This window comes from Anabrus simplex, chromosome 2 (assembly GCF_040414725.1).
Source record: "Anabrus simplex isolate iqAnaSimp1 chromosome 2, ASM4041472v1, whole genome shotgun sequence".
NCBI lineage: Eukaryota > Metazoa > Arthropoda > Insecta > Orthoptera > Tettigoniidae > Anabrus > Anabrus simplex.
The window spans coordinates 39,921,695-39,935,054 of NC_090266.1; positions in this window are offsets into that span (position 1 = coordinate 39,921,695).

Genomic DNA, 13,360 nt, shown 5'->3' on the forward strand with positions numbered 1-13,360 from the left:
TATTTGACAAGAACTATCAAGTAACAAACGAATGAATCACACAAACGTATATCACATTTTTATACAGTATATCTTAGTTCGTTTCTAAATTTTTTTTTAATTTACTCTTGGCACTTCCAGCACTTCACACTTACAGAACACCACTTAGCTGCTCTACATATTCTCCCAACCATCGCTTCCTTTGCGGATATTGAATGCACATTAAAACATAGTCACTTATCTCGGACACTCCTTCGAGGGCACTGTAAGGCTCAGAAGATTTCAGCACACAGTCGACGTAACAACCTAACAGTAACACGACGGTACTGTTCAGTTGCGGTGGCTGTAAGCTAAATACAGGGCGGATCAGCCATTCAGGTGCGATGTATGTATTCGGACGTCCGATGATACACTTTAGCGTCTGTTTAAATTTATTCCATGTCAGTCGAATCTGCGTACAAGTTGTAAGTCGGTGTTGGGTGGTATCTGTATGTTGACAGAAGTTGCACAAGTCCGTCTCCAGCATATGAATGTGATGAAGTCTGCTGTTTGTCGGTATAATGTCATGGATTACTTTATACCAGCTTGCTTTTACTGCGTCTGGAAGGATGCGATGTGAGATATTCCTCCATACTCTATTCCAGTTGATTACCATAGCTGCTTTCGTTATGTGTGGGGGGCTAAATACTGTTGAGACAGTATACAGCGATAAACCTTTTTCGTTGAGACATCGGGAGATGTGACGACGTCTTTTGGCATATAACTTAGCTCGACTCTCAGATATCTTAAGTGAGGTGCATGATGATGGATGACATAATAAGCTGGTGGGTTAATGCATTGTGGAAGACTGCACCATCTCATGAGGAAGTTCTTCGATTTATGATCCCCTGCTTTGTGAAAGAGCTTTAAGTGTCTTGTTAGAAACAATGTTTTTGCTTTCTCTTTGACGTCAATTAGTCCCAGCCCACCCTGAGATTTAGGTAAGGTGAGTGTACTTCTGGCAAGTCGTATTAATGATCCTTGCCAAATGAACCAACCAGCAACCGAAATTAGACGTTTACCAATCATCCGTTTCATGGGAAGAATTTGGCTCAGATACCATATTTTGCTTAAGCAGTACATATTCACATGCATTATTCTTTGTTGCAAGTAGAAAGATCGATACCTAACCTGTTGCAATATACCCCTGACTGAATGCAAAGCATCGGCCCAGTTCTTTTTGGTCATCTTGTGCACACTGTTAAAGCAGGCTATTCCCAGAATTTTAATTTCTTGTGTTAATGTTACACACTCTGGAAGTGCCCATTGGACTCGGCCCAGTTTCCCAATCCACATCGCCTTTGTCTTCCTTGGGTTCAGCTGATCCCCGAAATATCTCCCATAATCCTCGATTACCTTGAACAAATGCTGGATATCAATGGTTTGATCGAATATTAAAGTAACGTCATCTGCGTATGCGACAATATCCAAATTGCTAGGACTGAAAGTTTGCTGTAGATTGCTAAGAAGGGGTTCTACGGATTGAACGAAGAACAACATAGACAGCGAACACCGTTGCCGTACTCCTCTGTGGATGTGGATTGGCCTTGTTAAATAACCATTTATGTTAATCTTTGAAGAGCCTCCATTAAGAATTTTGCCCACGAGAGTCGTGAATCGAGTGTCAAAGCCAAGGGCATTGAGTGTTTCAATTATATATTTGTGGTTTACCCTGTCAAATGCGTGGTCAAAATCTAGTGATATTAGCAGTTTCTTTTTATTGTTGACCAATGACTCGCTTATAACATCCCGAATGACACATAGAGAATTCATTACACATCTTCCTGGTATCGCACCAGACTGGTGTTCGGATGTGGCTTCCTCCATAAACGCAGTTAGTCTCTTCTTCACACATTTAGTTAATAGCTTATAGTCAAAATTTAAGAGCGTTATGGGCCGAAAGTCAGATAACTTGGTTGGATTTGTCATCCTGGGAAGGAGGACCACAAGGCCTTCTTTCATCTTGTCAATGTTCCTTTCTGGATTACAGGCATCATTCATTGCTGCAACAAGTTCGTCGCTAATGATGGACCAGTATGTCATGTAAAAAGCTCTTTCTAGATCATAGGGACCAGGAGATTTATTTGGTGCGCTTTGCAATATTGCCTGCTGGATTTCTGCTAAGGTGATGTCTTGGGTCAAACTGTCATGTTCCCTATGCTGAATCCTTCCTCTTATACCATCAAGGAAAGGGTGTTGGTGATTTGTGATGGTGGGCGGCTCTTCGTTATACAAGGACTGAAAAAAACTTTCCGCCATTTCTTTTATTATTTCGGGGCTATTCGTTATTTGTCCATTAGTTGTTCCGATGTCATGGATGTACTTTTGATGTCCTTTCCTGCAAATTCTTATAAGGTGGTAACTGGAAGGAGACTCGTTGCCTAGAACTTGACGATTTTGTGCTTGAATTTTCAAACCTTACATTTCTCGTCGCTGAATCGTTAGTAGCTGCGCTCTTGTTTTCTTTATTCTTCGATAGGTATCAGGGTTGGTAGGATCCTCCTTATAGAGCTGTCTTAAGCATTTATAATAGAATTCTGTCGTGTGGTTTAAGTGCCTTCTCCTTTCAGCACTGTATGACTTCAATATCCAGATTGTGCTAGGTTTAGCATATGAAAGCTGCAAATCAAGAGTATCTCTATGTATGCTTTCCATTTTTGCCATTCAGCGAAAAATCTTTTAAGTCCATGTTCTTCAAAATAGATTCATTTAACCTCCAAATTCCTCGTCTTGGTCCCCACTCAGGTGGTCGGATCTTACAGATAAACGCACAATGGTTTGAAAATTCCACTGGGCAGACATCTGTTTCCCTCACGTGTTCTTTCAGTCACCCGCTGACATATATTCCATCTAGACGAGGAGCGCCACCTTGGTAATAATACGTATATCCAGCTGACCTCTGTTGCTTCACTTCCCATGTATCTTTTAGACGTAGCCCTCTTATTAAATTAGATAGCGCGGGACATCCCTGGAACTGTCCTATTTGGTCTTTGGGTGATAATACTGCGTTAAAATCACCTCCAAGGGTCATATTGTCTCTATGTCTGTAAATAAGTGAAAGGATGTCTGTGGTATGGAACGGCCGTCTCTGCGTCCTTGCTTGTGAGCCGGATGGGGCATAGATGTTTACAATTAGTAAGTCCCGAAGACGTATGCTGATACCTCGAGAATTTGGCAGGAGCGCTGTGTCCGAGTATGGTATATTGTCCTTAATGTATATGGCTGTACCGCGTTTGTGTTCGTTAACATTAATAATTTTATCGTATCCAGGAATGGGAGCAAGATCTTCGGTTGCCACTTCTTGCAACATAACGATATCCACGTCCTGGTCACGAATAATCTGTTTAAGGAGCGACTGTTTACTTGCAGTTTGTATACAATTTATGTTTAGTGTCATCAGTGTGTATGTTAAGAGCATAATCGTGAAAATATACATGTTTCTTCTCCTAATAAATTCAACGGGGATGGGGGAGGGACTCTATCGTCTATCTCCTACTCTACTCCCATGTAGCCGCTGGTCTCTGCTGTTGTATGACTTCTGTGTTTTCTCCCTCGAGGGTCTATGTGTTTTTACGTTTGTTTTGCTTTTCGAAAGTGCAAATTCTTGGGTTGATGTTCCGTTTGTCTTCAAGTTGCCTTGATTTCCTGAGCTCGTCTCTTCTATGTCCATAAGATTCGAGGTTTCCGCTTCGATCTCATCAGCCCATTGCATGCTATTAGTCGTAGTGTCTAGAATAACGCTCTTGTTCTGTGGTTGGATACCTATGTCCCTCTCTCATGGTTTCTCTAGTGTCCTAGCATTTATTGTATACTCCGCTTCAGTGTTGACAAGTGTGTTTACAATTTCCTGTTCGTGGTTGTGTATGAGAGAAAGTTCTGTTTCGACATGACCTTCATTCTTGTGTTGACTACTATCGGATGTTTGCTGTTGCTCTTTTTCGTCTTGTGCTGATGGCTGTATTTGTTGCGATGTGGATATGTCGTCCGGTAAGGCTGCCTGGCTGACTTGTTTTGGCGATAAGACATTGGAGTGAGTAAGTAACTCATCAACTGCGTGTTGGTCGTCATCCTGTGTTTTTACCGGGGCAGGTTTGTCCGTGTGAGGTATGCTTGTGGGTATAGTATCCATCTCTAACACAGCGGGTGAATCAGTGTGTGTTCCCTTTCCGCAAAGATATCACTGAGTAACCTTGGCCCTGTTTTGTTGTCGTTCCCACCTCGCCGTATGGGGCAATCTTGTCTAAAGTTATCCGTAGCGTTGCAGTAAAAGCAAGATTTAGGTTGCCCTTCATACATTACCTGCGCTTTATATCCATCTATGGCCACGATGGGTGGTATGGCAGTTTCATGTTCCATTCGCATAGCTCTGATACCACTGTAAATGTTATAGATAAGTTGAAGACCATCTTTCATTTCTAATTTCCCTGACTTTCCCATACTTGTTAAAAAATTACATTATTTTCTCGTTCGGCATTTCTATTGGTAGGTTCATTATTCGGACCAATTTACTACCAACATCTGCACATGTAATAACAACATCAGAGAATGAACCATTAAATTTTCGTACCTGTGATTTTCCGTTTGTAGTTAGTAATATCTTCTCCATCAGTAGTTTGCTGGTTAGCTTAATGTAAACAGCGGTTTCCAGATTATCGAGTTGAATGGCTTCCAGTTGATCCACGGTAAGTTTTAGGGTTTGCTGATTCCACTCATGAATTTCTGCGGGCCCCGGTTTATTTGTCTTGTCGGTAAATGCACATTTTATTGAATTTCTCCTAATGCTATTAGTTGCCATTGTCACTTTACTGTACTATACTGAAAAATATTAACGCACCAACTTCACACGCAAGGAAGGCAGAGTACAGCGAACCGCTCTCTGCCACACCTCACACCGGACTACCACCAATGAGTAATGAATCACTGAGTCCTCTCCTTCCCGTAGACTTAATGACCGACTGAGGCCTCTGCATCTCGTTCACTTAATGGCCAACTGTGCCTCTCCTTCCAGTAGAATAATGACTAACGCTACAAGATGCAGTCACCTTTTATAGACGTTAGGTTGACGCACCTACGTAACCTCCAGAAATAACAATAATTTACTCCCACCTCGCGACAAGTATTACGTACAATGGTGAAAGAGCCCGGAGCGGCCAGGGATACTCCAAGACCGTGAGCGCATCGCTAAATGCTCACGATGACGTAGCCATGACGTTGCAATACTTGGGAGAAACGCCAGCAGTATTGCACAATGTAGCAATGTCATATCCACATTTGACATACTACAACTCTTTACTGTACATGTCTTTAGTGTTAATCTACACACACGTATATATGCATACAGTTAACTACAATTACGCAAGCGACAAACATTGCACAATCGAATTGAATAATAATTATATTACAATAATAGTAATCTCACAAATAAAATAATGATACTATGGAAATAATAATAATAATAATAATAATAATAATAATAATAATAATAATAATAATAATAATAATTATGTCACATATGAAATAATAATAAAAATACAGATATCACCTTGTAACGGGATTTGAACCGTTACAATTTATATATAGGCTAGATGGATTATATAGACTCGCCTTTGTTTGTTGGGAACCCCCAGTTACTCTTCATTAGGAGTGGGTGATAACTCGTGTCGTTCTACTGTTGATATTCTTTATTTTTTCCAGTTCCTTATTTATTTTACGCATCTAATACACAGCTACATTTTTCAAACTGGGCAAACCTATCAAAGTTGTTCATATGACTTGAAAGTATATCTCGATCACGGCATGTTGGATTGCTGTTTCCAAATAACAGGTATAAGAATGAATCTCCTATCAGGAAAGGTACTTTATAAAACATGGCAGAATGTTCCGATCCTCCTGTATGCAGCATTTATTACCAAACTACACGACATAGCGTAAGGTGCTGTCGCCTAGCGACAATCTGTCCATCAAGTCGATTCAATCTTGGTCAATCATGGTGCGGCTTTGCAATTAAATAAAATTACCTAAAATTACTCATCATAAAAACTACCTATCGGATTTCGTTCAAACCACTTCATAATCCCTTTCAAAAGTAATAAGAACAGGCTGTGAAACTTTTGGCGAAATCGGTCCAGTAGTTTTTGAGTCTATTAACTTCAAATATACCAACATCCAATTTTATATATATAGATGACAAAACAGCAATACAACCCTTCCACCACGTCAATATCCACGCGTACCAACCACCGTTTATTTTACGTGGACCCTCACCATCACATTACCACAGGCTTCAGGAGTACCTCTGGCTCAACCTCATTCGTGCAAGAATACTTGCGCCTTGCAATACGTACCCACGGCCAGGAGCCAGTAATGTTCGATCTTTGAATGTTAAAAGCTTAGCGTAAAATCGTGAAAAATCGTATATATACCCCATTATGGCAATCCACATCACGTACGAGTGTTAAGCTATTAGCCCCAATTAGGAATTGCTGGTAGATGAAAACACTGAACGTAAGTTGAACATTAAAACTTGAAATTTTCTTCATCAAACGAAAATGAAAAACAATCCATGCCGTAAACGGTTATGATATAGTTATGTCCTAAGCCTCCCGTGTGTATTCTTAGAGAATATTATCGTAACCGCTAATCTCATACTAGCACAGAAGTCCAACAAACGCTTTCCATTCCTATCATCTCGCATAACTTCTCCATATTTACCAATTATCTTCACATATCCTCCCGTTCTATTTGCAACTTCCGCATTGAAATCGCCCATCATCACTCTCCTATCCTTGCTGTTGACCCTGAATACGACATCACACTACGCTTCATCCTCATCTGCAATCTCACTTGGTGTATACAATGAGACAACGATCGTCGAAATTCCTCCTACTGCCAAATCTACCCGCAGCATTCACTCATTTACATGCCTAACAGAAACTCCTCTGCGTGTAATGGTCTTACTGATGAACTGTCCTACCTCACACTCTGTCCTCCAGTTTTATCAACTGTCAAGTACATTTTATAATATCATATCTCTTTCTCATTATCTCACCTTACCCGAATATGAAGCGTTTTTGTAGCTTTATAACTTTATAACTCCTAATACGTTCAGGTGCATCCTCTTTGCTGACTCAGCCAGTTCTACCTTCTTTCTTAAATAAACCCCATTAATATAGTTGGCTCTCCATCGAATTCCATTTCGTTCGCCATGTAGTTTCCAAGGCGTACCTTGCCTGTCAAATGTTAGAGAGACTCTGTTACTCTCATAGGTCCGAGGCTTGGTTAAAACGCTCTGATTGTGCTCGGTAAAAATTATTTGAAGCACGATGCTACCCTACTTGCACATAGTCTCAGTGAGTACGTCTCGTCTAACGAGTAGGGACCACCAGTGAATTGTATAGTCCTAGCCACCTGAGGACAAGGAGGGCTATGACTCCGGTATGCCCACTCCCATTCCATGTTAACTAGTATCCCGACGCTCAGGACTATTCAGGCAATGCCCAAGGTTTACGAACTAGGAATTGACTACAGTAACCCACACCACGAACCATTTAAATTACGGATAAATACATTTGTATAGTCTCATTGTTCTTTTAACTTGGGATTTATTACAAAGTTCATATTTTGCCGTTTAAATTAACAGGTTATTTCTTGGTCGACTTAATTTCCGTGGTGTATAGAGAGTGGAACATCGACTTTAAAATTACAGAAATAATATACTACAAGAAATGCAAATCTTTGAAATAACATCTGTGGCGCAAGCTCCTTGAGGATATTGAAGTAATTTATGAATTTTGGGTAAGTACCTGTGATATTTTTGTTTTTAATATTGACAAACTGCGGATGGCGTAAAACTTAAGTCTCTCTGCCCGCTAATATTTCAGAAATTCGTTTTGAATACTTGAATACTACTGAATACTATTCGTGAGATTTGTGTTTGGTTACCGTTACAGAGACTGGGGTGAAATGCGGATTAATTAAGATTATATTAGGAGCGCAAATGAGATCGCCGTTAATAGCCCATTATAATTACCATGAGATCATAATACTTACTCTCGCTATCAGGGGATCTACCCCTTTACAGGGATACACTCTTGTTATCCCCACTCATCACTTATAAGAGCGGTTTCTCATAAGAAGGTCTTCATTAATGGATCAACGCAAGGCGTGTGTAATTTTATGGCATCTCATTCTGTATTTGCATATGATGCACTGAAAAACTTATTCCCATGTTTTTTCACTTGATGAATACGAGAATTTGTTAAACCAAACAAACCATACATTTAGGAAAAAATAACCTCATCTTGATATTTCCAAATCAAATGGAATATTTAAGGTTTCTTTACTTTTCTCTGTAAATACTGTAAAGTATGTAGCATATACTTCTCTAGCTGAATATTCTAGCATGCCCTTAATTCAACTCACTCCCCCTACACAAACACATATGATGGGTCCAGGACCAAAGCAAACCTAGTCTACTCATTTTATATATTAATCTACCTGGAATAAATGTTACCCGTTCTACTCTCAGCCTTAGTGAAACAAGCCATTAATTCATTTTCGTATGCCAGAGTTGACATCTCTGCAAAGAGCAAGTGAATAGATTTGTTGATTCACTTCCGAAATGGCTCTCTTAAACAGCAGCTTGGTATCGCCACCATTCTAGACGAAATATGAAAAAGACTACTGCCATGGTTTGACTACATCCTACGTGCAGAACCTGGAGCAGTCGCCAATATATAGTCTATGTTGTTTTAAGTCGCAACGACACAGATAGGTTTTATGGCGACGATGTGATAGGATATGGCTAGGAGTGGGAAGGAACTGGACGTGGCCTTAATTAAAGTACATTCCCATCATTTGTCTGGTGCGAAAATAGGAAACCACGGAAACAATCTTCAGGGCTGAAAACTGTGGGGCCCAACCCACTATTTTCCATAATACTGGGTACTGGCCGCACTTATGCGACTGCAGCTATGGAGCGTCAACGGCAAACGACCACATGGAGACCCGACAACTACATGAGACCCTGAGGCGTCTGTCCAACTTATTTCCAGGACCGAGCGAAGATACTAAACTTGGACGCTGCCAACACTAAGCTGATGAACTGATATTCCTTCATTTAATTAACATATTTTAAAATTAGAAATATAAGTATATATTATATTAATGGTTTCGACTGTATATTATTACCATTCTTATACTTACATAATCACATTAGTGGAATTATTTATTTAAAAATATTGTAAACTTCATTTCTCCAAGTAAGATAAGTTGAACTTGGTCCACAATAGTTCTGAACCCCACATATGATAAACATTCCTAGCAGAGTAATAGTTTTCATTTGCTGACATTAGTGATAAACTATTGTAAGAGCTAATACGATAAGAAGTGTCGTGGACGGAATAAGTTTGAACTGTTTATCGCTGGGTTCTCCTGGCACATACGATAGTATCACACAGCTTATCTTCATTCCTGGGAAACATACAGTAGTGTTCCTATAAGAAGACACGACTAAAGCAAGTCACATGAGTTAAAAACCTCAAAACCGTCGTTTTTCCAATTGTGATACCTCTACCGTCCTACAATGTATGCTTCACCAAAAACGCTACAGTAAACTAGTGAAATTTGATGTAATTTAAAAAGGAAAATAGAATAAAATAAAATAAAATAAAATATAACTGTGACATTATGAGCACCTCTCCCTAGAGTTAGGCAGCACTTTAAACATATGCATACTGTGATATATTGTGGAGATACGCTGAACTCCATGTTAATATGAAGTTCTGAAGCCTACGTGAAGATAGTCCTTTCCCTTTTAAGGTTACCACCTAGGAACCTATGTTGTAACTTTCATTTACTTGCATTTAGTAGGGAATATAATAGGTAGGGTTGGCAAAACTTTCTCTTCGGTCACTTCCTGCGGTTGCTCCTACTGATCTTTATTCAAAACATAATATCTCAGCTCATCCCTATAAGAAACTAGGGTCAGTAGCCTTCTGAAGGTTATCTGGACTATAAGATCAACTGACAAGTTTCTCACCTAGCTTACAGCAGCTGGCGAACTGGGGCAACAAGTAAGGTAGGATTCTCCTCCTGAACTATTTAACCGTAGAAGACTGTAGTGGCTTCAGGGACGATATATTCGTTCCCCTAGAATTTAATAGTTAGGGTCGTGCCGTAGCAACTTAAGTCTTATTGTGGGGATTTTTTTAAAACTTTATGTTCTATCATGTAGATACTTCTAAGACTTCCGAGCAGCGAATATAACTTCCCTGAGGGGCATAAATGCCTTAAGAGTAATTACGAGCTTGAAGCCTATTTGCCCTTTCGTCAATAAGTTCCTTGCGACTTGGATTTTCAAAATGTAATTGCTTCCTTCACTCTTTGGTCGTTAATCTTCCTTCCTTCCTTCCTTTGTTCCTTCCTTCATTCCTTCTATTCACAAGGTAGGCTAGTATGGGTATGATTCAATGAGCCTCGTAAACCATTGGGTTTTTATGCTATGCCATGGGACCTCCCATACGAATCATGTGACCTTGCCGCGGTATGGAGGCGTGTGCGTCCCAGTGAAGCAGATAGCCAATCCTCTGGTTCAACCATATCGAATGGGTACCTGTCGATACAGCAGATTAAGGAATGGTTCATCGAATGAGAGGTAACAACATTTCGAAAATTGTAAGTGGGGCAGTCTAGGTAATTGGATTGACTGATATGGTCGTGTAATAATACTTAACATGGCTCAGCTGTATTGATACTGCTATACGGCTGAAAGCAACGGAAACTACAGCTGTACTAACTTCCGAGGCCATGCAGTTCTCTCTGTACGATGGCGTCCTGCCTGGTAAAATATTCCGGAGGTAAAATATTCCCCCAAATGGAGAGGCATATGCTAAAGTTAGAAGTAGTTGGTATAAGTGAAGTAAGTGGGCAAGAAGAGCAGGAATTTTGGTCAGGCGACTACAGAATTATCAACACAAAATCAAACTGGGGAAATGCAGGAGTTGTTTTAACAATGAATAAGAAATAGGCCAGCTGGTAAGCTAATACGACCAACATAGTGAAAGGATTATTGTTGTTAAGGTAGACACCAAAAAATGCCCACGACTTGCGCAGGTCTATATGCATACTAGATCAGCGGATTATGAAAACGAAAAAATATACGAAGATATATAATATGTAATACAATATGTAAAAGCAGACGAGTATGTAATTGTAATGGGGGACTGAAATACAACGGTAGGCTAAGGAACAGAATGTAATACAATAGGAGAACTCGGACTGTGGCAAAGGAATGAAAGAGGAAGTCTGTAGGTTGAATTCCGCACCGATCGTAATTCAGTCCTTGCTAATACTTCGTTAAAACACCGCAAACGACGGCTGAATACGTGAACGCGACTTGGAGGAGCTGCAAGGTATCAAATAGATTTCATTACGTTAAGGCAGAGATTCAGAAAGCAGGTGTTGGGTTGCAATACTTTCCTAGGTGCAGACGTGAACTCTGACCACAACTTGTTGGTCACGAAATGCCACCTGAATTTGAAGGAATTGAAGAAAGAAAGCAATGCAAGGAGATGGGATCTAGAAAAATTGAAAGAATAGTATGTGAGAGATTGCTTCAAGCAACATTTTCACAAGGACTACATGAAATGCCGAAAGCAACACAATAGAGAAAGAATAGACAGTCATGAAGTATAAGGTCAGTAGGGCTCCTGAAGAAATGTTAGCAAGAAAGGAAATATCACTTAAGAACAAGGGATAAATCAATAAATTCTAGACATGATTGACGAACGACAAAAGTACAAATAAACAAACAACGAGGAGGGCAGAAAACAATACAGGCGATGAAAGAATGATGTAGATAGAAAGTACAGGACCGCTAAGGAAGAATGGCTGAAAGAGAAGTGCAAGGATGTTGAAGGTTGTATGGTCCTAGGGAAGGTAGATGTTGCACACAGGAATATAAAGGAAAACCTTGGTGAAAGGAAAACTAGGTGTATGTATATTAAGAGCTCAGGAGAAGAACAAGTCCTTGGGAAAGAAGACAGGGCAAAAAGTTTGCAGGAACATATCCACCAGTTGTATCAAGGTGAAGACGTAAATGATACGGTTCTGGAACAAGAAGAGGCTGTTGATGTTGATGAAATGAGAGACCCTGTTTTGAGGTCAGAAATCTACAAAACTGTGAGAGACATAAATAGGAACAAGGCACCTGTAACTGATAACATTCCCCCTGAATTCATTAATCCTTCAGCGGAAACCAGTTCATTTAGTGTGTAATATGAATGATGCAAGAGTAGTGCCATCCGATTTTCGGCAGGATATTGTTATCACTATTCCCAAGAAATCCCGTGCTGACAAGTATTAAAACTAACGCAACATAAATTATCCCACGCCTGCAAAAATTTAACACGTACTATTTACAGAAGAATGTAAAGGCAAGTTGAAGGTGAGTTGGGAGAAGATCTATTTGGCCTCAGAAGAAATGTGAGAACACGTCAAGCAATCGTGACTTAGGTCTGATCTTAGAAGACCGAATTAAGGAGAAACCCAAGTACATAGGCTTCGTAGGTCTAGAAAAAATGCACTCGATGAAGTTGTTTGTACCAAGCAATTTGACATTCTGAAGGTAATCGGGATAAGATACCGAGAACGAAGAATTATCTACACTCTGTATAAAAATCAGTCTGCAGGGATAAGAATCGAGGGGTTTGAAAAGGTGCAGGAAACCATAAAGGAGTGAGGCAATAATGAAGTTTGTCCCACCACCTTTTCAATGTTTATATAGAACATGCGGTAAAGGAATTCAAAGAAGAATTTGGAAAGGGTATCACAATCCCAAGAGAGGAAATCAGAACACTGAGATTTTCCGATGATATTGTTATTTTAGCTGAGACTGCAAAGATCTGTGGAATTTTGTGAATGGAATGTTCAGAGTCTTCGAGAAGGAGTACCTATATGTCCAAAACAAAAGTAATGGAGTGCATTCGAATGAAGTCAGGTGATTCAGGAAATATTAGATTAAGAAATGAAGTCTTAAAGGACGTAGGTGAGTATTGTTACTTGGTTGGTAAAATAACTAAAGAAAGCGAAAGGAAAGAGGATGTAAAATGCAAACTAGCAAGGGATGTTTTTCTTAAGAAAATACATTTTCTCACTTTCAACATTGATATACGAATTAGAAAGACGTTTTCAAAAATTTCCTTATGGGGCGTGGCATTGTATGGAAGTCACACACGGACGATAACTTGCTTAGAAAGAAAGATAAAAGAAGATGTTGAAATATGGTATTACAGAAGAATGCCGAAGGTGAGAAGGGTAGATAGAATCACGAATAAAGAGATAC